Raw genomic sequence first — 27,362 nt, forward strand, 5'->3', positions numbered from 1 at the left:
CTTGAAGAAGAAGAAGGAGGAGAAGGAGGAGGAGGAGGAGGAGGAAAGAAAAGGGTGTCAGGTGACATTAAGTTGATTAAGTGGTATAAAGCCTGGATTTGGGAACTTTGATTTAAGCAATTTCAGAAGTTAGGAAGCCAGTTTTCAGTGGATTAAAAATAGTAGAAGGTTTGACAGACATTTTGTTTTTAATTTCCTAATGGACAATGAAACTAAACCAATAGATAGGCTTCCCTCCACAACTCACTATGTACATATTTCAGAGAAAGCCTTGTGAAAAACTTTTATGAGAGGACACATGTCTGTGACCTCTCTCCTTTGATCCCAGAGACAGACCATGCAAGTTGTTATGGATCATTAGAGCCGCTGTGCTGGTGTCTTCCATTCGTAACCTCTCTGCTCGTCGCTGGACATCTTATCACATTCACAGTGGGAGAATGCAGATTCCAAACTGCGATTCTGACTCTGATCTTCCATGTAAAAGAATGTTCTTCAGGCATCCCACTGAATCCACTATAAAACATCAGTCGGGCATACAGAACATCAACTTAGAGACCTTCCTGATGAGTAGTGTGAAATATATTTACAATAAAAGGACCCTGCAGTTTTATATGCTAGAGATTTAAAAACACCTTACCATCATCAGCTTTTTCCTTTACAACGACATCTGCTATTAAATGAATTTAGTTTAGGTTTTTTTTTTTTTTTTCAACGTTTATTTATTTTTGGGACAGAGAGAGACAGAGCATGAACGGGCGAGGGGCAGAGAGAGAGGGAGACACAGAATCGGAAACAGGCTCCAGGCTCTGAGCCATCAGCCCAGAGCCCGACGCGGGGCTCGAACTCACGGACCGCGAGATCGTGACCTGGCTAAAGTCGGACGCTTAACCGACTGCGCCACCCAGGCGCCCCTAGGTTTTTTTTTTTTTTTTTTTTTTTTTTCAACGTTTATTTATTTTTGGGACAGAGAGAGACAGAGCATGAACGGGGGAGGGGCAGAGAGAGAGGGAGACACAGAATCGGAAACAGGCTCCAGGCTCTGAGCCATCAGCCCAGAGCCCGACGCGGGGCTCGAACTCACGGACCGCGAGATCGTGACCTGGCTGAAGTCGGACGCTTAACCGACTGCGCCACCCAGGCGCCCCTTTTTTTTTTTAATTTTTTTTTTTCTAGGTTTTTTTTTAAGTTAGTAACTGAAATATCCTGATGGCTATCATCTCATCTATTGGAAGGAGACTGAGCAAGCCCTTCCATGGCATATTGTCAATATTCCACAAATTTGGCCTTTTCAATTCCATTGAAAATTAAAATTATTCCATTGAAATTAAGGAATAGTTGAACACTGTGGTTTCTCTGTGTAACTTAGTATCCCCACAACCCTCTTGAAGCAATAACGATAGAAACTATATTCTAGTTCATTTGTGTTAACTAATTAAAAACAATTTTTGGAAGGAGAGTAGGTTTGGACTTTTGGATGTTGTTATTTTAGATGGTAACTGTGATTAGAAGGCCTTGAATCATTTTCTCTGCTTTATGAACTGAGATTATGGCAGGTGTGTTCACTTCAAAAACTAAAAATGGACTTGCCATTCCCTAGCTTCACAAACAGAGCTTTAAAATCAGGCAAAATATGGGGCACCTGGGTGGCTCAGTCAGTTAAGTGTCCGACTTTGGCTCAGGTTATGATCTCATGGTTCGTGGGTTTGAGCCCCACATCGGGTTCTGCGCTGACAGCTCCAGAGCCTGGAGCCTGCTTCAGATTCTGTGTCTCCTTCTTTCTCTGACCTTCCCCCGCTAGCACTCTGCCTCCCTCTCTCTCAAAAAATAAATAAACATTAAAAAAAAAATTTTGAATGAATAAAATCAGGCAAAACAAAAGAACTTAACTTAAAATGAACTCTTTAACTGTTACATATTTTCAGATTGAATATGTAAGAATTTGGATGTGATTCTTAAGGGAATTATTTAAAATTTTGTTTTGTAAAGATTTCATGTTAGGCTTTGTAATACAGAATTACAAAGTATATAGGTCAATGAGAAATTATTAAGCTGGAACATGTGCAAAGTCTGCTTATGCTATTTTATTATGCCATTCTATAATAACTGATAGATATTAAAACCTTAAATTTGGGATTTACATCAACGGGTCAGTAGATAAACATAGCCTTAATCTTAGCCTTTATTATTCCTATCTGCTATTTCAATACAAAATTCAATTAAGATATGATTCTAAGGATTCTTCAGCATAGCATAGAAATATCCAGCAATATATTTTCTACTCCTTTAGAATTTATATTCACAAACTACATACATGTGTCTAATTAGAATTTAATAAGCTTTTCACCCAAGAGAGAATTCTGATCTCTATAAAGCTTTTATCCTTGCCCTACTTACAATGTCACTATCAAGTTCTTTATTCTGCAGGTTTATTTTTTGAGAAGATACAATTATATGTTATTTTCCTGCATGTTACAGTTATGCAGTTTTCTTTACATGAATGCTGCTTTCTGAAGAAAATGCTCTTTGAAATGTTAGGAAAGTAAGAACTATTGTTTCTATAGAAATAGGAATATTCTGTGTGAGTAATAGATTGCAAAGTGAGGTGCCTTCACCATGAGTCTCTCTTTGTTGTTCACGCTAAATGAAGGGTAATTTTACAAAAATAAGGCCAAGAAAAATGAAATATGGGATTTCATAGTTTACCAGAAGTCAAAGATTTTTACTGCCAATAATTCAGCACAGTGTAGCCTCAAGCCATACTTTATGCTGTGGTGTGTGTGCTCGTGTGTGTGCACGCACACGCGCACGCACACACGCGCACACACACAGTGCTACAATTTGTCGAGGCAATCTGTCATTACAAATTTGAGAAAGACAAGAGAATTCCTTTGGAATTTGGTTGTAAGTGATGTTGTTTTATGAAGAAAAGGACATTCCAGGTTTTAGGTTAAATAACCTTTTAGTGCTTCTGTTCAAGGCTCCTTTCACCCCCCCACCCCCACCCAAGCTTCCTACGTGCCACTTGTCTTCCCTTTGTCTCCAGATCTTTCCTCTTCTCTTTTGTCCTTTCATTTTCCCTGCTTCTTTCTGTAACCCTACATTGCTCCATGCATAATCATAAAGGGTTCCATTTATTATTCCTTTTCAGAGTTTATCTCCAAAACAATGCTTTATCATTTATCAAATGCTGATTCATTACTCAAAGATGTCCGTAACTGTCAATCAAGCCTCCTGACAGGCCTGAGAAAACTCCTGTTACTATTCTGAGTCCACGTCCCCTCCACTACAAAACTTTGACCCTGAATATTAATTCCAGCCATGAAAAGCAACGTATGATGCACTGCCTTCTTGGGAAATAGCTTGGCAGGCTCTTAACCTCATCGGATCTAGCCTGCTGGGAGGTTATGCCACTACGTGAACGTTCACACACACACCTTCATGTGTGTAGACATGTGTTAGTTTGTGAAGGTGTGAGAACAACTCAAGAGAAAGCAGAGAAGAAGCTGCATCTGTGAGAGAGGAGATGATTATTGGACTCCACTCCCGTAGAATGCTCGTGAAGGAGCTGGAGCACAAGTGAAAGATTAGCCGTAGGAAGGAAATGGAAAACTTGTCCTTTGAAAACGAAAAGGAGTGACCCAATAAAGAAAAGGGGAATCTTTTAGACAACTGGAAAGAGAAGTTAAATCATGTTGGACCGCATCTATTTTTTAATGAAACAGTGAGAAGTCAAGGGTGGGACTTCAGTCTTGAGCAGAAGAGGAAAAGTTTCATCTGTCTCAAGTGCATACCTTATTTGTCAGGGTTCTGCAGAGACACGGAACCAATATAGCATGTGTATATGTATATATAGAATTTTTTTTTAAGGAATCAGCTCACAGGGTTAGATGCTGGCAAATCCAGGGTAGGCTTGCAGGCTGGAGACTCAGGAAGAACTGATATTAAAGTTCAAGTCCAAAGGTTACCTACTGTTCATAGAAAGTCAGTCTTTATTCCATAAAGGCCTTCAACTGATTGACTGAGGTTCACCCACATTCTCGAGGACAATCTGCTGTATTCAAAGTCCACCAATTTAAATGTAAGTCTTGTTCACAAAAAGCACGCTCATAGAAACATCTAAAATGAAATTTGGCTAAATAGCTGCACACCCATGGCCCAGTCAAGTTGACAAATAAAATTAACCATCACACATATGTTACCTTTGCTGCCTGCCTAACTCCATGTTCTTCAAGAATCAGTTCTCCCGTCTCCTCAGAAAGCCTTCCCCATGTGCATCCTCAGGTGTTTGCAACCCCAAACTAAATTCCCAGACCACATCTGTTTGATTTCCCCCACTAGAATCTAGTCCCTGAGGATATGGATTTCCTTTTCACTTCTGTATCTTCAGCACCTCAGATATCACTGGCTATATCCTAAGCACTCGATAAAAAGTCGACGAATGTCTTTCAGTTTTACTACATTGCATACTTACTGAAAACAGAGACAGTCTTAAAATGCTTTTTTATAACAACACCTAGCACAAGTTAAGAGCCCAATAAATGGTTGCCTGGAAGGAATAAATGGATAAGTTACTTACCAAGTGCTTACTGTGTATGTTTCCTTATCCCTGATTACTTTGATTTTATTCCAATATTGAAAAAAAAGTTTTCCAAGGAATTTGCACAGATTTGCATTGCTGTACATGTGGAGAAATTAGACTAGCAACTGTGGTTACAGGTCAAAAAATGCTGGTGGCAGGAATCAGACATCAGCAATCTTTAAAGTCCTGCAGGTGATCCTAGTGGTTGGGAATCCCTGTTACCAGACACAGTTAAAGTAGGAAGGAAGTTCAGGAAGGTTAAGAATAGCGAGCATCTCTGTGGAGGGCAAGGCCATATGGGGACACCAGGAAAGAGGCTTTGAGCAGGCTCCAGAGGAAGAGTAAAGGACACCTATAGACAAGAGAGGAGTACTAAAGAGAAAGGTATGGTATGTTTCAGAACCCTCTTTGAGAGGCGCTGGTAGCTCAGTTGGATAAGCGTCTGACTCGATTTTGGCTCAGGTCGTAATCTCACAGCTTGTGGGATCGAGCCCCGCGTCGGGTTCTGTGCTCTCAGTGCAGAGGCTGCTGGGCTTCTCTCTCTCTCCCTCTCTCTCTGCCCCTCCCTATCTCTCTCAAAATAAATAAATACAAACTTTTTTAAAAAACCGCTCTTCGAGTATTTACCAAGTGCCAGGCACCGTGCTAAGTACTTTATGTGGATTGCCCCTTGTCTTCATAACAGCCCCGCAAGGATACTATGTTACGTTCTTTTTCCAGATGAGGAAATTGAGGTTTATACAGTTTAACTGAGTTCCCCAATACGCCATATGGAGTGAACAGAACAGCAACCTTTCAAGCCTGTGACTGTCTGCAAAGTTTATGTTCTTTCCACCACACCAGTGGTTCTCAACCCTAACTGCACAGTAGAAGCACCCAAATTTATGCCCCACTTAAGATCTGTTATACGAGGATCTCTAGGTAAGAGGCCCCAGCACCTGTATTTTATATGAAATCCCACTATGTTTCTAAAGTACCGCCACGGTTGAAAACCACTACCACAAACACCATAGATTCTCCTTTGTTTTGCCAGCCTTCACACTGTGGGCTCAAAAGTGCTTTCATCCAGAAGGAGACTTGACTCAATCAGTTTATAAATGGTCTGCCCCCAATTCAGATAAGGGAGCCTGAATGGTTACACATTTGCCAGGTAATGCGAGATGCTCTTAATAGGTGTCCACTTTGATGTTAGCAAGAGTTTTATCCCTTTGTTACTTTGAATTAATAAAAGGATTACACCATGCCGAGGCTCTGACTTTCCACAAAGGTTCCTGCTCAGTGCCGCTCTGCCTTTGTGGGTTTTATAACACAGCTGATGCTTTATACATCCTACCTCATTCCAAAAATAGTTAGGTAATGCTGGGCCACACACACACACACACACACACACACACACCCCACAAATGAATCAGGCCATGGTAGATGTCACGAAGCAATTGTTGAGTTTAATATCAGATTTTCTTCTATTAATTTTGGATACACCCAACTCATTTTTCTTTTTATTATAAAAGCTTGCAGCTAATGTCCATGATCGCTAACTTCATGTGAAATAAAGTGCATTTGTGCAAACTCCTGAAGACATGTGAAAATTCAGTCAGGTATGCATTTAAAGACTAACCTGATAAATTTAATATCAATCCCAATAAGAAAGATTAGAGGAGAAAAACCAAAAATAGATAATATAGAGCAGGAGTTTTCCACCCTGGCTGCACATGAAAATCTAGGAGGACTTTTTAAGCAAATAGATGATCAGAACCCACCCCAGAGATTGATTAGACTGATAAAACTGGTCCACTTTGGCCTGGACCTTGTTACTATAAAAACTCTCTAGGGGCGCCTGGGTGGCTCAGTCGGTTGAGCATCCGACTTTGGCTCAGGTCACGATCTCACGGTTCGTGAGTTCGAGCCCTGCGTCGGGCTTTGGGCTGATGGCTCAGAGCCTAGAGCCTGCTTCCGATCCTGTGTCTCCCTCTCTCTCTGCCCCTCCCCCATTCATGCTCTGTCTCTCTCAGTCTCAAAAATAAACAAACATTAAAAAAAATTAAAAAAAACCAAAAAACAAAAAAAACCAACTCTCTAGGTGATTCAAATCTACTGTTTTTCTTACCTTCCCCCAGACCTTCCACTGTTGTAAAAGATGAGTATAAAATGAGAATATTCTGATTCACATATTTACTGTCAAGGATGGTGATGATGGTGATGATGATGATTAAAGGAACTCTAATTGAATTTGCTATGTGCTAGGCCACTTTTCCAAGTGTTTTACATATAACTCATTCAGTGCTCACAAGAGCTATTTTATGAGAGAAATATTATTATCATCTTTTTGCAGATGAAAACCGGGTGTAGAGAGATTAAGTTAACTCAGTGCCGGACTTGGCAGGGGTGGAATGTGGGTCTAGAGTGTGCCCTGGCACCCCGTGGTCTTACAGCCTCAAGTGAGATTATGAAATAACTAGATTCTGTCACCCCAGCTCTCTCTCCCATCAGGTTCCCTTTCCTTCTTCTAGATGTTTTCAGGGTCTAACCTGGTACAGGCTTGCCCATTATTAGGTGACAAGGAAAAGGAGATTCCTCCTCTCTGCCATCTAACTTCCATACCTATAGTATTTGCCTTGCAATACAACAGGCCCAAGTCTTCAAGATCCAAGGAAATACTTCTAGGTGGTTAATCTGTGTTGGAAAGGAAGCCTCTTAATTTCTCAGTACAAGGGAAAAATTTAGGGCTTCACAATCAGGCAGATATTAAGATCAGATTTATGGACCCTTATTTATTAACCCCAGTAATCTGAGTAATTTAATCTGACACTTAGTTTCTTAATCTGTTAGTGGAAATAATAATGCCTAAACCATTATTATGGTTTATCCTTTTGTACACTTACTTTCAATAAATCTGGTTTTTTTTTTATATTTAAAGCATATTTCTTTTAGAAAACATGTAGTTTGGTAGTGCTTTTTTATTAAGTTTGATAATCGAGTAGTTATTATATTACATTTAACATAATGTTAGGTTAAGTCTTCCATCTTGTTACTTGTTTTCAGTTTGGTTCATCTGTTTCTTGTTCTTGTGTTCCTTATTTTTTGCCTTCTGAGTTAATTAAATATCTTAGTATTCCCTTTTATCCCCTCTATTGCTCGTTTTCACAGTACCTTAGTGGAATGATTTTTCATCCCAGTGATTGTATCTTGAGATCACACAATATGCACCTTTAACTTATCATTGTCTCCTTCAAAAAAACATTACCAAAAGAACAATCTTAAGAAACTTAGAAAATTGTAATTCCATGTATTCACTTGCTCTTCTTTGTTTCCTTTTTGTCTTGTATTTTATTCACTCACAGGCAAATGAATAAGTACTCATAGGTAAATAAATTACAGTAAAACCTTGGATTGTGAGTAACTTGTTCTGCGAGTGTTCCACAAGACGAGCAAACATTTCTAATAAATTTTAACTTGATAAACAAGTGGTGTCTTGCAGTACGAGTAGTATATGATGCCGAATGTCACGTGATCACAAGTGAGCCAATGGTTCTTGAAATGCACTTTGATACACAAACACTTTGGATTACAAGCATGTTTCTGGAATGAATTATGCTTCCAAACCAAGGTTTTACTGCATTATTTTTGCTTTAAATAGTCATTAACTGGGGCGCCTGGGTGGCTCAGTCAGTTGAGTGTCCAACTTCGGCTCAGGTCATGATCTCACAGTCTGTGAGTTTGAGCCCCGCATCGGGCTCTGTGCTGATGGCTCAGAGCCTGGAGCCTGCTTCCGATTCTGTGTCTCCCTCTCTCTTTGCCCCTTCCCTGCTCATGCTCTGTCTCTCTCTGTCTCAAAAATAAATAAAAACATTAAGAAAAAAAAATTTAAAAAAATAGTCATTAACTTTTGTATGTAGATAGATAGATAGATAGATAGATAGATAGATAGATAGATAGATAGGTAAAGTATTTAAAAAGTCTTTAATACATATCCAAATGCTTATCCACTTATCCATTCTACTGCTTTTCATTCCTGTGTGTGGATCCAGGCTTTCATCAGGAATAATTTCCCTTCACCTTGAAAAAGCTCCTTTCTCATCTCTTTTAGTGCATATCTGCTGCAAATGAATTCTCTCAACTTTTGCCTGTCTTATTTCACTCTCACATTGAAAGATATTTTTACCGAATAGTGAAGGCCATGCTAACAGGCACTTTCCTTCAGCACTTTGCAGATAACTACATTGTCTTATGGCAGTCCAGTGTTTTAGATGAAAAGTCAGACATTCTCAAAACTATTCTATCAAAATACAGTTATTCGCCGTATATGTCTTTTTTCTTTGGCTGCTTTCAAGTTTTACTCTTTATCTTTGTTTTTAACCAGTTTAGTTATAAAATGCCTCACTATATTGTTGTTATGATTGGTTGTTTTGTTTGTTTCTTTCTTTGTTGTTACATTTTTCCTATTTGAGTTTCAGTTAGCTTTTCTCACACACGGATTGAAATCCTTCGGTTCTGGAAAATACCTCTTCAAATATTTCTTCTGCCCCGTTCTCTCTTTCATAGCCTTCTGGGGCTCCAATTACACATGTTAGACCATTGATATTGTGTTACAATCACAGATTATCTGTTCTATTTTCTTCACTCTTTTTTTCTCTTGTGCTTCAATTTGGATGATTTTATTGACCTAGCTTAAATTTTACTGATACTTTCTTTTGCTTGGTTCAGTCTACTGTTCAGCCCACTGGATGAATCCTGTATTTGTGGTCCCATAATTTTCATTTTTGTCATTTTCATTGGGTTCTTTCTGATTGTACCTATATCTCTACTGAAATTCCCCAACTGTTACATGCTCCCTGCATTTTCCATGACATATTTTCAACATATTTAGCATAGCTTTCTTTTTAATCTTTGTCTGCTAAGCTCAACATCTGTACCATCTGTAGGTCTGCTTCTGTTGTTTGCTTTTTTTTAAAAAAAATTTTTTAACGTTTATTTATTTTTGAGACAGAGAGAGACAGAGCATGAACAGGGGAGGGGCAGAGAGAGAGGGAGACACAGAATCGGAAACAGGCTCCAGGCTCTGAGCTGTCAGCACAGAGCCTGACGCGGGGCTCGAACTCACAAACCGTGAGATCATGACCTGAGCCAAAGTTGGACGCTTAACCGACCAAGCCACCCAGGCGCCCCTGCTTTTTTATTTTTTCTGGGGGGGTGCACATTTTCTGCCTCTTCACATGTTCTATAATTTTTTATTGTGTATCAGCCTTCATGGTTTACATAGCAGTAAACAATAAACATTCCGAGAAAAGGGCCCACTTCTTCCTCAGTCAGACTGTTAATGTGTGGAGAAGGAGGTGGAAAAAGGGATTGAAATAATCTAATATGTTCTAGATCTGAACCCAGCTTTGCTACTGCTCTAGTTAAATTCAGCTCACCATTGACTTTATTTATTTATTTATTTATTTATTTATTTATTTATTTATTATTTTTTAGAGTGAGAGAGCGGGAGCCAGGGAGAGGGGCAGAGGAGAAAGAGACAGAATCTTAAGCAGGCTCCACACTCAGCATGGAACCCAGTGCAGGGCTTGATCCCATGACCCTAGGATCATGTCTTGAGCCGAAATCAAGAGTTGGGCACTCAACAAACTGAGCCACCCAGGTGCCACTCACCATTGACTTTAGACGTATTGAGGGAGGAAATAGAACTTTCCTTAGAGCTAGACTGAACTTGGCAATACCATCGAGATGTCTTCATGCATAGCCTAACATCCAACATATATGAACCACAGGAAATCTCTCTCCCTCTTTCACACTCCAGTCCTCAGATGTCCAGGCCTAAAAACATCTCTCTCCACCATGTTACCCTGACCTCCAGCCATTGCAGAGCTGCTGCAGTGAATGGAATGAAGATCTTTTGCACCTTCAGGAGATCGTTGTCAGCTCTCCCGCCCTGTCCTGGCCTGTCTCAGCTACCCCCAAACAGTCAGTGAAAGCCCGCAGGAAAGAGTTGGCAGGCAAGTACAGATTCTGTCTACGGTTGGGTTGCCCTCCAAATTCAAATCTATGATACTGGCCCACTTGCAGTGGTTAAAAGTTTGTTAACAGTTGGGATGGTTGTTCACACTATCCCCAGCTTCCCCCATGTGCTGAGGGGGCTCCTTTTCTCACTGTGGCCCTGGGAGTGATAAAAGCTATAGAATTCTTCTCTCTCCAAGGAATGGTTAATCCCATTTTTGATATCAATCTATCCAGGTTTCTATGGGTCTTCAGCTCTGTAGTGGGTTATTTCAGACTCACTGCATCCGCCTCCCTACACAAAAGAATTATCCTTCATCCACTCCTAGTCTTTGAGGTGTGCATACCAGAGACTGTTCCACCTTGGGAAGGCAGACATGGAAGCAGTCTCAGGGCCTTGTGGCAGAGAACTCCAGGGCCCAAACCGTGCTGTAGAGGGGGATCACTCATTCTGCTTCTAACTCATAGATCTGTGGGGAAAGACACAGACAGAGGAGGACCTGAGCAGCAAGGAACTCTGACGTGTGAGGCCCAGGGCAGGGCCTTCCCCCATCTCTTGGCTAAACCTAAAGGCAGTACTGATGATAACACAGTATTTTGGACATAGGTGGGAAAACTTCATAGAGGGCAAATGTGGAAGGAAATTAAAGGATGCTAAGGACGACCTTTGACTCTTTTCCCAGAGCCAACTCTTTTAGCTGTAGAAATAATAGAATGTATGCATCTCCTCTCCAAGAATAGAAGGTAGCTTCAATATTGATGGGATACTCTGGAAGCAATAGGGTAAAATATGTCTTCTACAAAGCCAGTGTCTCTAGTGGACATAGTATAAGCAGAACAAGTACATAAAATGACTCAAGACAAAGCTGGCCTCAAATAACAAAATACCCAAATTAGGCCCATGTAAGAATAACTGTGACATCTTAACAGGGAAATGACATCACTGTCAGATTTTACATTGCCTTCCAACCAAAAGCAAACACACAATGACTGCTGAGATCATTTTAAGACAATTTTCTTGTCTTGGCTGAGTTATGGTTTAATGGATAGTTTAGGCAGAACTTCAGTTACAAAAGAAATGCATTTTCACTTTTTAGGATACATAGATTTTGCATATGGAGGAATTGTTTATAATTATGTATGTTCCTGTATTTAATTTCACAGATATGTAACGAAAGTATTAATGTAATGGACTACACCCTAGTTTAGACCCTATGAAAGAGATAACTTTATTTCAATTACATGTTACACTTCAGTGGATCTGATCTAGATACTTGTATACTTTGCTGGAATTTAGCTTTCATTTCAGCAATGTGTTCTTTCATTTAGCAATGTTGCCTCCCCCTTCCCCCCCCCCCCCATACACACACAAATGAAAATTTGTTACGATCATTTTGGAGAGGTTGGAGAATTCGATCCCTTTTTAAAGCAGTAAAGACATAATTACTGTTGAAATGCTGGGTGGGGGCACCTGGGTGGCTCAGTCGGTTAAGCGGACGACTTCGGCTCAGGTCATGATCTCATGGTCTGTGAGTTCGAGCCCCGCGTTGGGCTCTGTGCTGACAGCTCAGAGCCTGGAGCCTGTTTCGGATTCTGTGTCTCCCTCTCTCTGACCCTCCCCCATTCATGCTCTGTCTCTCTCTGTCTCAAAAATAAATAAAATGTTAAAAAAAAAAAAAAAGAAATGCTGGGTGGAACACATACTAATTTCACCCTCTCCTTCCCAAAGCTACCCTATACTGGCAGTAAACACAAAACACTAACTGGAATCAAGAAAATGGGAGAGCATAGAACAGCAGAGAGCTGCTGACCTATTTTTTTTTGGAAAATGGAAAGGGAATTGATTAAGTGGTGCTTGATTTAGCCGAGCAGAGATGTGGAAACCCAGGTACCTGCAGAGATGCCAACAGGATGCAAATGGAGAGTCCCTAGAGAAGCCCGGAAAAGCATGAGGAGTGAAGGCAAAGGGGATCGCTGAAGCTAGGGGTGAGGGGTGAGATGTGGAGCTGAAAGCAGGAAGTGGTTGAGATTCTTAACAGTTGGACTCCCAAATCCTGTCTGCAACCTGTGCAGCTTGGCAACTGCCTGCCCCTCACCCTGCAGGAGACAGGAGGTCGCTTGCGTTATTCTCTGGAGTGACTTAACCAGAGAGGCTATAAACCCAGCAGGCTTGGAAACAGTGGCAGGTGGGCATCAGGTGTAATACTCAAATCTGTTAGATTAAGTGGAAATCCGCATGGTCAATAGTAATAAACTCACCTCTCTTTCAAACCTTCTTACCTAGCTTTGCTCCAGGACACTGGCAACAGAGCTTATCCCGCCTAGATAGCACATTGGAGGTGGGCTTCTCTGGAAGATCTGACTACCCTGGTGGGGAGAAACCTAGTTACCCTTGAGGGTATTTCAGTGAAGGTTCAGTTCTAATCACCTTTCAGTAACACCCTAACAACGATGATATACTGCGAAAGCAGATAAGTAAGGAATACCAGATATGGCAGAAAGTCTCTGTAAAAGAGACCAAAGCAAACAAACAAGAAATTGAAGGAAACAATGACTGAAGGGAAGAGATGAAAACTTTAAAAATGTTATCTTCTCATAGAGATTAGAAAAGAAATTATTTCCATGAAACAAAACATGGTACTTTTAAAAAAGAACGATTAGAGAAAATAGAAATCTTAGAAATTAAACTAAGAATTAAACTCTTCCAACAGAAGAGAGGTGAGGAATTACTCCAGAGAGGAAGTGACAGAAAGATGATTGGAAGAGAAAAGATAAAAAATTAGAGACTTCACTTAAGGGGTCCGACACCCCACTAAAAGGAGTTTACTTTCAGAGTAAAATAACAGAGCGGGGCGCCCCGTGGCTCAGTTGGTTAAGCGTCTGACTCTTGATCTCAGGGTTGTGAGTTCAAGCCCTACATTGGGCTCTGCATTAGGCATGAAGCCTACTTTAAAAATAATAATAATAATAATAATTAATAGTAATAAATAAAATAACAGGGGAAATAGAACTCAGAAATTGTTTAAAAAATATAATAAAATTTGCCCAGAATTGGAATATATGAGCAAAAGTCCCTTGAGCTGCAAACAGTCTGTAGGGAGAAAAGGGGGATCCACACCAGAGTGTACTGTCATGAGATATTCTAACACCGGGGATAAAGAAGAAATAGTAAGTGGAGCAGGAACAGAATGACCCCTCAAAAACAACACTAGAAACTAAAGACAGTGAAGACATTACTTGAAATTTCTGAGGGATAAGAATTTCTAAACAATGAATTATCTAGTCAAGTTAGCAAGTCCAAAACAAGGACAACTATATTTTCAAGCGTTCAGGTTCTCCAAAAGTTGGTTTGTTCTAAGTATCTTTCTCAGAAAGCCACAAAGCACAGTCCCAGGATGACAGCTCAGTAACACTATTGACACCCCAAGGACCTCGAGGTTGCGGGGGTGGGGCGTGCTGAAAAAAATAGCTGACATGACTTTATTTTAAGAGGAACGCTACATCTCTAATGAGTCTGAAAAAATGTAATGGTGGGCAAATAGAAGTTGAGCAAGCAAAAATGTGACACGATACTAGTGTCAGAGGAAAAAAACACGATTGTGCAAAAGAAAGGAAATAGAGTCATAAATCCCGTGTGGTTTACATGTGAACAATATATGCATAGCCAAGATGACATAAACACTGATGAGTGCTTCACCTAAATTTGTTGTGTATCTAAACTGGGAGGATTAAGGGAAGGAAAGTGTGTGTGTGTGTGTGTGTGTGTGTGTGTGTGTGTGTGTCTGCGTGTAGATGAGAGAGAGAAGGAGATACTGAGAGCATACTTGCGGGAGATAGTGTCCATAAGAACTAAAGATAAGGATTTAGTAAGAGACCAATAGATAATAGCTACCCTGGGAAAATAAAAAAGAAGAGGCATATAAGAGTATCATTTAGGAAGATGGAGTGAGTGTCATAATTAATAGTTAAGAGTTGAAAGCGGTTGCCTCTGGGATTTAAGGATGAGGAGGGGTAGGGTTGGGTTAGGACATTCTTTAAAGCTCTACATTCTGCATGGCTTTTAAAAATATGTGCATGATTTTTTTTAAATATATGAAAGTTACATTTTAAAAAACTGAATGCAGCGAGTGCCGGAGCTCAGTGACTTTCACGCTATGCTTCCCAGGTTTCTGGAAGTTTCCACAGAGACTGCCTTATAGAAGAGGGAGCTCGGTAGGCCTCCCACATGAGTTTCTGCGAAAGGAGCCATGCCTTGTCATTGTTAAGTTCCAGTGAACTAACTTCTTTGAACAAAGGGTTCTATAGAAAACACCACCACCACCAAAGAAGTTTGGAAAGCACTGATTAGCCCTGTGCGTATCTGGAGAAAAACTGCTCCCAATAGAATAAGCTGAATATGATAAATAGCAGACTTGATCCAGTGTGGCTTTTACATGTTATTTTCTTTTACCCCACAAAACATATTGTCCCATTTCTAACTCAAGAAGCTTGGAGTAGAACCGGTTTGTTTGGGTTTCAAATATGGATTGGATTTACCATTATGAAAATTTGCACAGATTTCAAATGATGACATTAAGTAATTCTAGTTTCGCTCCCAAACCAAACTGTACTCTCACTTCTTAAGAGGCATCAAGTGGGGTGCCTGGGTGGCTCAGTCGGTTGGGCGTCCGACTTCGGCTCAGGTCATGATCTCTCAGTCCGTGAGTTCGAGCCCCGCATCAGGCTCTGGGCTGACAGCTGAGAGCCTGGAGCCTATTTTGGATTCTGTGTCTCCCTCTCTCTGACCCTCCCCTGATCATGCTCTGTCTCTCTCTGTCTCAAAAATAAATAAATGTTAAAAAAAAATTAAAAAAAAAAAAAAGAGGCATCAAGTATGGCATGTGCCCCCAGCGTTCAAATGAATGGTACAGCAGGGGTGGCTTTCTATCCCAAGGATGACTTTGGGCATTCTAGTTTTGTCTAGGGATGGATATGTTAATGATTTCATTCTAATTTGGGTTGATTTTGGTCCCACCATAGAAAAACGCTCCTACCCCAGGTTGAAGGAAAAGATACAGAATAAATATTTATTTTTAACGCAGACGATTACCTGTATCTTTTGTCAATACGGAGTACTGATTGTTTCCTTGGCTATAGAGCCTCTCAAAAACAAAACATCCTTATCTTGGTGAGTTTAATCTAGGGAAAAATCATATGTTGAAACAGACGCTACTGAGAAAGCTCTTCCCTCAGTCCACCAATATCTATCTCTCCCTGCCCCACATACGCAGTAGGAAGTGGACTCATCTGTGGACTTCTATTATTTCTCAACCTAACATAACCAAAAGGTTCTCTGAAAAATAACTACATATAATTTTATATAAAATAAAATCTAAAATGTAGATTTATTCATTTTATATCTTTTACATATTCTACATGTTTTACATGCATATCTCATTTGAGGTTGACAACATCTCTGAAATATATACTATTATTCTCAGTATAAAGATGAAGACGTGGTCGCCCTTGGAGTTTGACCTGTCCCATGCTGCATGGCTGCCAGGGGTAAAGGCAAAAGAAATCTTTTTTTTTTTTTTTTTTTGGAATGTCTTTCTACTTGGGCCAAATACCTCAAAATTAAAAAAAAAAAAGACTAATTTTTATCAAAAGCATACATATAACATAAACAGTGCTGGATTACATATGGAGAATGATCTACTCATTCTGGTTTGCCTAGGACATTCCAGGTTTTAGGACTCAAAATCCTGCATACTGGGAAAACCCTCAGTTCCAGTAAAATTGGAATGGTTGGTCATTTTACATATACAGCTCGTCCCAAGAGACTGTAATAGATACCCATCTTGGGAACAGAGATACAGGAAACAAAATACAAGTGGAGGAAAGTGATCAAGAGAGTTTATTTAGACAAGGGTGTAGATGATTTCCTAGCCATACCAAAGAAAACCAATTTTAGCAACCACAATAACAAGACAAAGCAATTAGCATTGACTTTTCAAAAATGTTTCTGTAACCAAATGTATCTATTCGTTTAAGATCGATGTCAATATCATGCGGTATCCAAAAGACACAGAAAGGTGACACTACCAGATCTTGAAAAGTAAAGGCCTATCTTAAGTGTTTCATGAGAAGAGATAACAAACTACGCAGCCAGATATCCTAGGGCTAGACATCTTAAACTTCCCCTCTAAACTTTGCTCTCCTCCAAGTCTATTTCATCAAAGATTCTTCTCCCTAGTCTGGCTTACACCCTGGTGCCTGCTTCTCCTGCCACATTCTGTTCCCTGTTCTCTTCCTTCGTTCTCACTGGTTCCTTTAAGTCACTCCTGTTCTTGGGTATTTTCCCTCCATGACCTTCTGACAATTAACATAAGCCCCCTTTGGCTTCTGCCCTGTCTCTTTCCACATTGGAGAGCCTCCTCATGCCCCTCCCACTCCCCTGCCAACAATCCACCTACCATCTGACAGACCCAGAGAAGAGAAATAGAGATGCCTTTTCAAAGACCAGAAGGAGAATGAGGAAGGTCTGCAACCGTTCTTGTTTGAATATTTTTGGGGTATGAGTGTGTGTACTCATAAATCATTTTGATAGGATTCCTGCTAGCTTTTGCCTTTCCTCCTAATGCCCACAGAAGTTCCAACATAGTGAAAAATCATGGTGCATGTACATTTATATGCTTTGATTTTTAACCTAAGCATTAGCCCATGTCTTTCTGTTGTCATCAAAAGTATCATTGTTCCCAGTTATTCTACCAAATATGATGTTATAATTAGTGTATTTAACATATGGCCCTTTCCATAATTAGGGCTATTTTCACCCCCTAGACATTCAAAATAAGTGCCCATTTCATCCAATTTTTAAATTGGTTGGAATTTAATAAGATTATACATAACATGCTGATGTTTTGAATGTCTTCCATATCTGCTGTTAGAGCCTCTATTTTTTACTGGGTTTTTTAATGTATAGTTTTCTAATTTTTCTTGGGGAGTGTCTATTGTAATTACTTTCAAACAACTGCAGCTTGGATTTATTAATTTTTCCTTAGGAAAAAAATAACTACTCACCACTCACCCTCCCAAAAAAAACCCCCCATTTTTGTATAGTGTCTTAGTCCATTGAGGCTGCCATAACAATATGCCATTCACTAGATGGCTAATAAACAACAGGAATTTATTTCTTACAGTCTGCAAGCTGGAAGTCCAAAATCAAGACGTTCAAAAATTCAGTGTCTGGGGAGGGCCTGCTTCCTGCTTCACAGACGGCCATCTTTTTGCTGTGTTCTCACATGGTATAAGGGACAAAGAAGCTCTCTGGAGGTCTCTCTGGAAGGCACTAATCCCATTAATGAGGGCAGCACCCTCGACCTAATCAACTTCCAAAGGCTCCAATTCCTAATGCCATCACATTGCAGATTGTGTTTCAATATGTGGGTTTTGGGAGAACACAAACATAATGTATTGCAAGTAGTATATATTAAAAAAATAAATTACATGCAAAAGACCAAAAAATCATCTGCAAAACCATCACCCTGAAAATATTACTTATGCTAGTCTTTTAAGGATACCAGCAAGGAAAAAATAATGGGGACCATTTGCTTTCCATTAATCTGATTCTTTGTATGCCTGGATGCCTTACCGATCAACTGAGATCTGAGTTTGAACAGCTTACTCACCCCTGCAAAGAGCCTGCTACCAGCATTCGCCATCCACAGAACTGTGCTGATATGTCTATTTCTGGAGAATGGAGCAGAGATTAACTGCTTGTTCATGATAAATCAAGGGTATTTGATTTGCCTGTTACATGCCCAGTTTTCTTTGGAAGCCAGCCCTGGAAGCTGTTTTTCTGATCAAATCCTAACTCTCATGTTAGTGCTTATGACAGAGAAAAATAACATTTACTCATGATAAAGACTAAATTCTAGCAATTATAAATCTTATCAATTGCCTTGTGAAGGTTAGGTGGAAAAAAAAGAAGAAAAAAAATTCCCATTGTGTTCACTCGACCTTGGAGTTGGACTAACGCAAAAGCTGTTCCAAAATTTCCATGATTTGGGGAGCCTGACTTCAGCTCACTCAGGCAATGATCTCACGGTTCACGAGTTCGAGCCCCACATCAGGCTCTGTGCTGACAGCTCGGAGCCTGGAGCCTGCTTCAGATTCTGTGTTTCCTTCTCTCTCTTCCCCTCCCCCACTTGCTCTCTGTCTCTCTGAAAACTAAATAAAAACATTAAAAAAATTTTTTTAAATAAAATTTCCATGATTGGCATAGATGAAAATATAAGGGGAGATAAAGTTGGGAACCCAAGAAGATACCTGGTTGATAAATGTTGCACTGTAAGGAATAGCCAATAGCGATTCAATAAAGAAAACTATTCCAATTCACTAGCTAGTATGAAATATTTGAAGGACCTAACATTTCCTGTTCTATTTTTCTTAGAAGCCAGTAAGCTCAACAGAAATGATCTTAGCAATATTTGCCATGTTGGTTTTGAGAACTAATCACACAGATACAACATTTATGATTTTTTTTTCTTCAGTAAAGGTACTCAGTACCTAATATAGCTTTCATAAAATCTTTTGGTTAATGGCTTGAAAAGAGATATTTTTCCCCAGACCATTAAGATAAATGCAAAATATATAACTATATCTGCAGTGAGCCAACATGTAATCATTTTCCGTAAGTTAGAACATATACTTTCACAAAAGCAGTTAGTTCTTCAGTTTCAAAAACCATTTCTTGAGCGTCAGTTACATGCTAACGTTCAGTCAGAGATACAGAAGCGAGTCGTGTGGCTGAATGTGAACCAGACGGCCTGCCTCCAACCCTGTCCTCTCATCCTAGTTCACATGTGTTTTGACACCATCCATTAGCCTTGAGGATGAGTGTTTTTGATAGAGGGAAGAAGACACACAGGAATGGGACATGTGCTCTCTGGGTGAGTGATTGTTCTTTCCTATTTATTTCTGAATGCGCCTATCAGCCTTGCACATAGCTTGAAATTTCCCTAAGACAATCAACTTTGGGAATAAAAATAAGGAAAGTTTCTTCCTCCTCTCCCAACGTCTTATAGTTGTTTTTTAATAAATTCTTTTTAAAGTTTATCTATTTATTTTTGAGACAGAGACAGAGTGTGAGCAGAGGAGGGCAGAGAGTGAGGGAGACACAGAATCCGAAGCAGGCTCCAGGCTCTGAGCTGTCAGCACAGAGCCTGACTCAGGGCTCAAACTCAAGGACTGCAAGATCATGACCTGAGCCAAAGTCAGACACTTAAACGACTGAGCCACCCAGGTGCCCCTCTTATAGTTTTTTTTTTTTTTTTTTAAGAACATCTAGTAACAGGTTAAGGAGTGAACAAGCTGGTAGGACACCCATCTATATGGGAATAAACAATCACCAGAGTAAACTGGTAATGTGATGCCAGTTAATCAGATTTCACTCATGGTTCCCTAACATGGTCTTGTTCGGATATGGTACCAGACCACCGAGATCAGAGACCAACCACAAACAAAGTGAAAGCTTTCTTTTTGGACGCAACCCTTTGCCGTTGAATATTTCTGAGATGTCTGTACAAGTTACAAGGAGCAGCTGTAACCACACCACTACCCGTGAGTCCAGCCAGCTGCCACTTGCCTGGACTTAGCAGCCACAGCCAGATGAGATTTGGAAAGGCAAAATGCATAGGTTGTGGTTTGTCTGATTGCTGAAATTATAAATCCTTTATCAGAGCTTTCAAGAAGCTGTCTCGTCCATAAAATGGCATACAATAAATTCACTGTTTTGAACATGAGAGGTAAGTTATTTCCAGCAGCAGCAGCAGCAGCAGCAAATCTTTTGGTCCCGGTGACCAGTAAATAAGTATTAAACACAAGTTTATTAGTAGTTCTTTGAAGGGACTGTCCATTATTAATCCTTATCTGATTGTATTTGAGGAAACATATCTTTGTCTCATTTCCAGTCACTCAGTTTTTTTTGTTCACGTGTGTGTGTGTGTGTGTGTGTGTGTGTGCGCGCGCGCGTATAGTCCTCAGCAGTCTTCACCAAAGTTTGCAAGACAGTCCTGGAAAAGAAGACTCAATGGGAGAGTCTTTGGCGCTCTTTTCTCCTGCTGTTTGCGATATAAAATATAGGATAATTGAAATCAGTTTTTCCACAGTTCTTATGAGGAAGGTTTTCTCTCATGGAAAAGCCACAGAGTGAACAGCTGCGTTCCAGAATATTGTCAAGCAGGAAGCGTGACTGCTTCTTCTGCTGAAGGGTCCCAACCCATTTACTAATAAGGAAATTCAACTTTTAACACAACATTTGCCATTTTGCTTTGTTTTGTTTTCTTTTGTTTTTTCTGCATGCGTAGCCATTGTAGGTAAAATTATATGTGGATATTAAAACTTAAATGCTATATGACATCAAAAATGTTTGTCATGCCCCCAAATACTCACTCCATTCTCCTCAAAGTTAGGAAAAAAAAAAATCCAGGAAACTTACTTGTTTGTATTATGTGTACCTGGGGAAGTTTTTCACACAGAGGGAGCCACAGAACAAAACTTGAGCTGCCTTCCTTTCTGCTTCCAGGAATGCCAATCAGAGAACATTCTTTTTCAGACAGCCAAGTTTGGAAGTCAGTTGGTTTCTGGCAGTAACAAGGGGGAGGGGATGGCAGGAGGGAAAGCACAGTGAGTCCTCGGGCTGCCTTAAGCTTCCAAGTGTTTCCGTAATAGCCATCAATGAAAGCATCTCCTTTTACCCACGCAGAGACAGGTAAAAAGACAGCTGAGTAAATGGGCATTAGATGTATCAGCGGAAGCTCGGTCAGAGGAAGGAGGGGGTGGAGGGAGGGCATTTGAAAGCCTGCCATTGGTGAGCTTACCAAAGGCATCTGCCAGTGGGACTTCAATGGAATGTGAAACCAAATCATTTTCAAGTTAAAGATAGACACAGTATACACCAGGATCTAGAAGCTGGATTTGAAACTCCTATCTCTCCCTAGAATTTCAGAGAGTTCTGTTATGATCTCTGTAGTAATTAACAATTTGGTCGGGGCTTGTTTTTGAAGTCAATGTGCTCAGAATTCATGTATGTTCTGGATGTCCTGGAATTAAAAGGATTTAGGAGCTCATGATGTGCATACTCTAGGGTAAGTGAAAAGATTGGCTTTTAAGGTGCATCGCTTCTCTGGGAAGGTTAACGTGGAATTTTTCTTTTTATTTGTGTAAATGAAAAAGTGATCATGAAGACTTTCCGGGACTGTAACTCTCTTACCTTTCTTGAGCTATTTGGCCTTTTTTAAGTTATGCAGCAGAAATAACTAGAGCATTTCAGCTTGGTTTTGAAATGTACCTTGCATGTCTATGATTTCAGTTTTGCTTTATGACCCTTACTTACATTTTTCTCTGTTAACTCTTTAAACACCCTGCAGTTATTGAATTACAATGTCAGTGGTTGTGTGTCACAACACCCACTGAATGTTACCGTGTTTATGATACCACTGGATGTAACTGTTTTTACTGTGAGATGGGGTTACTTCCCTCGCCTGGCGCAACGGTGCTTCCTAGTTTAAGAAGTGAAAAAGGAAAACTAAATAAAAGGAGGGAAAAAGAGGTGGTCTAAAGGTGGGATGAAGTGAATAGGAGCCTTAGAAGATAATCTATTTTAAAAGAAAATTAGAAAAAAAAGGCAGTTTTCCATTGAAGAGAACGATTTTTTAATAGAAGTTATTTTTTGATGTTGCCTCATTAATTCCAAGCAGCTTCTCTTCCTCCAAAAAAGCTGATATTTGCTAAGTGAATGGAGGCGTACTGATTATATGGAACTTGAGGGTGGAGGAGGGAGAGTTGTCTAATTTGCTATTACCACGCTGTGTTTTAAGGATTTCGGAACTTTCTTCTTTAAAAGAGAGAATGACAAACCTCAGTTCTCTTCATGTTTTGACCATGTATAGGTTTTGTTTCTTATTTTGTCGAATGACCTCTCGGCTCTGCTCTTGGAGACAGCTTTCCCAAACTTGCACAGCATTCCTTCTGAATAAATACTGTCCATAATAGTCACAGAGGACATGGTGTGAATTGGAAATTCTACTTTATATGGGGAAAATAAATCTGCTGACGTTCTTATTGCAATGTGGGACTGAACAGTTGTTAGATGTAACTGGCTGAGTTTTGCTATGTCAAATAGACCCGATTCTAATGAACTAAGTTGGCTAAACTAAGTACAAACAATGAATGACTTCACGTGGGTCTTTCAGTTTTGATAAGAATAACTAATATGCTGCGTAACTCTTCTAAAATGAAAAGTGAGCAATTTGTTGATAGAATCACTTGATTTTACAACTATCGAACAATCTAGCAAGACCAAAACAAAATGTGAAGTTAGCAGGGCTCAGTTTTTTTTTTTGTTGTTTTTTTTTAATTTTTTTTTCAACGTTTTTATTTATTTTTGGGACAGAGAGAGACAGAGCATGAACGGGGGAGGGGCAGAGAGAGAGGGAGACACAGAATCGGAAACAGGCTCCAGGCTCCGAACCATCAGCCCAGAGCCTGACGCGGGGCTCGAACTCACGGACCGCGAGATCGTGACCTGGCTGAAGTCGGACGCTTAACCGACTGCGCCACCCAGGCGCCCCAGCAGGGCTCAGTTTTGATGCCCCCACCCCCCTTTCTCTGCCCACTCTCCGTCTCCGCTTCCAGTCCTCCTTCTCTTTCTGGACCCCTGATGAATATCACTGCAATACCCTCCTTTTCATGCTGTTAAGACCTATCTTCCAAGAAAGTTGCTGTGAATTTTCATTCCGCGTCTCCACAAGTGGATGGCACCTTTGTAAATTATCCCTGGTAACATTGACTCCTATGCACCTTGATTTATCCAGCTTGGTCCTGACCTGTTGACAGTAGGAGTGAGCCTGGCAGAAATCAGAAGTGTTTCCAAGAAATCTGTGAGTGCAAGTATGTGTGTGCTTACCATATACACATGCACACACACAAACGCTTCTGGGTAGACTTACATTTTACTCAACTAAATATTTCTGATTGAATTATACATATAGCTAAAATTGTATCAGGCTTTTCAGTATGGGGCTTGGTTTTTGTTTTCAGTGTGTCAAAAGAAAGCCAAAAAAAGAACACAAAAAAATTTTAATTCTAAAATGTAAGAATTTTAAACCACGAGACCAAATAGTGTTGACAGGGAAGGGGGAGGACAAATATTTCTCTGCTGCTATCAATGTCACTCAAGTTCCCTGCTGAAATTTGTCAAGCTTGCACTTTATCTCCTTGAATATGCTATGTGTAGCTTTATAATCTATGTCTGCTAATTCTAGTATCTCAAGTGTTACTGGATTCGTTTCTATTATTATTGTTCCTGCCAGTTCTCACTCATGGTGTCTTATTTTCTTGGTTGCTTGGATATCTTTGACTATCTGTTGGAACTGTATTTTAAAAATCACTTGTAAGAATAAATTGAGACCTAGTGGTGATGAGGTTTCTCCCCCAGAAAGGACTTTGCTTCTGCCAGGCACCCGGGGGCAATATCAGACCAGAATTATCTTTGTCAAAGTGCAGCCCCTAAGATTTCCTGAATCACCCCTGTGTGAGAAGCAAGGCTGCAAATCTGTGTGAAGAATCGTGTATTTGGGGTTCACTCCTACCATAAAGGAAGCTACGGCCTTTTGAGATCCCAAGTTGAAGTTGTGTTCGGTTATTAATGCCCTCACCTGAGGACCACAGGCTTTGCCCTTCTCACAAAACCTGTGAGGTTGCTCAAAGCACGGCTGCTTTCACAGATCTTTTCTCCCCCATACTCCTATGCCCAAGGGCAAAAGCTGTCAAAGATAAGCTTCCTCTCTTGAGCTCTGGCCTTCCAAATTTCTCTGTGTGAAAACCTCGCCATCATATTAAGCTCTTTGCTGTTTTTGTATTTTAAATATCTTCAGTTACCTCAGTGGGAGTGTCAGTCGAAATTATTTCACTACTGTTACCAGAAAGGGAAGTTCACTGTACTGCTTTTATGGTCATTTTATGTATTTATAAATATATACACATGCTAGAGAAGGTATCAAGCGGTCTGCTAACATCACTGATGATTTCGGGTAGTTTTTCTGATTTTTAGTTTTCGCTGTGGGCTTTTGGAGAAATTTGCAAACGCACGGAGGATTCGTGTTTCCCAGCCTTACTGGAGCTGTCAACGATACTTAGCAGTCCTTTTATGTGTCCCTGGCTGGCCCCTTTCCTTAGTCATCTCTTCAGTCTCTCTAATCCACCCCACCACCATCGCTGTCAGCTGTTGACCTTGACTCCTCCTGCCTTCTCTTGGCCTTTATCCAGTATCACCACGTTTAAGACATTGTCTTAAATAAATTCCTTCCTTTCCGTTCCCTTTGCAGCCCCTCCACTTCAGTTCTTCAGCATCTCACTTGGGCATTACGATGGTCTCCCAGTTGTTCTCCTGCTCCTAGGGTCTGCACCCCAACACCTCTCCCATCCTGGGACCAACACACTTGTCTTCTCAAAATCATAGTCATGAGTGGATTGCTCCTTTACTTAAAAATCCCTAGTGACTCACCATTTCCCCCAAAATAAAGCCCTTAGTATGTCTTAAAGGCCTGTCACAAAGCCTCAACCTGTTTGTCCAACACCACGTCTACTACCTCACTGGCTTTTTCACTAACACTTGAATCGCGCACAATTTCTGCCTCCGGAATATTCCATAGGACGTCATACCTCTGTGCTAGTCTACCTACATTTCCCCCCAGAATACCCACTGTTCATCTCCTTTGTGGTTAAATCCGACTTCTTCAAGGTTGACCTCGTAAGTCACCTACACTGTACATCCTTTACGTGTACAGCTCACCCACTATTCTTGTCTTGTGCATTTTGGAATTCTCAGTAACGGGCACATAGAAACCAAGTTACATTCAAGGAATGAACAAACAACTATTATGAGGAAGTTTTTTCACAACAATTTCTTTTTTGCTTTATTGTTTTTCATTCTAAACATCATTATTTTGACCTTAGACTCTTTGTCTGGAATAGTGATCATTAATTCTCCTCTATGTCAAGTAGAGTCAGTTAAAAATGAGTGTGTGTTTTTGGTTATTTTTTGGGGGAGAGGGGAGGTCATCTATTTCCATTTTCACCAAGTGAGATTCTATAATATCATTGTGATAACAAGACAAATCATAGAAGTTTAAGTAGGATAAATTACCCGTATATTGTCAGAGACATTCACAATAAAGAGGAAAGTCATAGAATTGAAAAACTGACATGTTTCAACAGATCTAGCCCATAATCATGGGTAACACCAATGGAAAAAAGTAATGAGGCACAACTAGATCAAAATAATCTGACTGCATATAGCCTGAATCTGAACCATTGGAAAACACTGATGGTTTTTTAGATCACAATGTGATGCTAGAAGGAAAGCAGTTGGTTGCTTATGTGATAGGACATTGTGATCTTAAATCTTAAGGGTGGCTGAAAATTTTCATTAGAAAACTTTAGCGATGTAAATGTTAGTCTCATTTTGCTATGCTGAATTTAAAAAAAACAGCGCTGCCTTTAATTATTAAAAATTGAATGTTGTTGGTGGGAACCAGAGAAAGAGGAAATATAGCTTATTAATTCTCAGGATGTTTAACTAATGTCATATTCCTCAGATCATTTATAAATTTATCATACATTATGATATGTTGACACCTCATTTTTAGAAAAATAAGAAACATGGTTTGTATTTTTTCTCATATGGGGCTTTCCTACCTCCACAAAGAAAAAAGCCCTAATATGGATGGGGTCAAATTTATTTTAAATAAAAGTAAATAAATATTTTAAATCAAAATCTTTGAATCCAATCAAATGTTTAAAGTCGGTGTCTAGGGGCACCTGGGTGGCTCAGTCGGTTAAGCGTCCGACTTTGGCTCAGGTCATGATCTGGCAGTTCATGGGTTCGAGCCCCGCATCGGGCTCTGTGCTGACAGCTCAGAACCTGGAGCCTGTTTCAGATTCTGTGTCTCCCTCTCTCTCTCTGACCCTCCCTTGCTCACACTCTGTCTCTCTTCTCAAAAATGAGTAAGCTTAAATATAATCTTTTTAGGTCAGTGTCTAGATGAGAACCTAGATTTCTCTAACACAAAATATGAAAATATAGTATTATAGGCCTTTTCTTTTTTACTTCATCTGTAAAAAAAAATAAGACTAATTCTTAAAAATTGGCTGATTTTAAATCATAGCTTTCAAGTAGCTGAGCTAATTTGTCTTATTAGTTCAGTAAATCTCGATCAAGCTCCTACCTTGTGTCTAGAGTAAGAAATTATTTATTCAGTCCCCTTCACTGGACACTGACACTGGAGCATGTCATGTTAAAACAATGGATGTAATTAACAAATTGCTTTATTCTATTCTTTAATTTCTATTCTTAATTTATGTATGCTAATCTCCATACTTGTTAAAAAAAATCACTTTGCCTTTCTTTAGCAATTAGTATTTTCCTGTCAAAAAGCAAAGTTTCTTTTTAATATGAAATTTATTGTCAAATTGGTTTCCATACAACACCTAGGGCTCATCCTAACAGGTGCCCTCCTCAATGCCCGTCACCCACTTTCCCCTCCCTCCCACCCCCATCAACCCTCAGTTTATTCTGTCTTTAAGAGTCTTTTACCTTTTTTTCCCCCTTCCCCTCCCCCATGGTCTTCCGTCAAATTTCTCAGGATCCACATAAGAGTGAAAACATATGGTATCTGTCTTTTCTCTGAATGACTTATTTCACTTTGCATAACACTCTCCAGTTCCATCCACGTTGCTACAAAAG

General features: G+C 40.0%; 1 protein-coding gene across 30 annotated transcripts in view; it reads left to right on the forward strand.

Moving 5' to 3' along the window:
* Window positions 1-27,362, forward strand: part of DTNA (dystrobrevin alpha) — a 351,246-nt gene that overhangs the window by 77,744 nt on the left and 246,140 nt on the right. For 5 of the 30 annotated variants that reach the window (XR_015242529.1, XM_086682727.1, XM_086682730.1 and 2 more), the window contains exon 1: window positions 21,434-21,702. The exons of 2 other annotated variants lie outside the window; for them this stretch is intronic. The gene's annotated coding sequence lies outside the window, so the exon portion shown is untranslated. Of the gene's footprint in view, window positions 1-21,197; window positions 21,327-21,432; window positions 21,703-27,362 lie in introns of those variants that run through there. 23 more of the 30 variants (XM_086682733.1, XM_086682726.1, XM_086682724.1 and 20 more) reach the window with 13 other exon arrangements.

The sequence above is a fragment of the Puma concolor genome, chromosome D3 (assembly GCF_028749965.1).
Source record: "Puma concolor isolate L17-30 chromosome D3, mPumCon1.1.hap2, whole genome shotgun sequence".
Classification (NCBI taxonomy): Eukaryota; Metazoa; Chordata; class Mammalia; order Carnivora; family Felidae; genus Puma; species Puma concolor.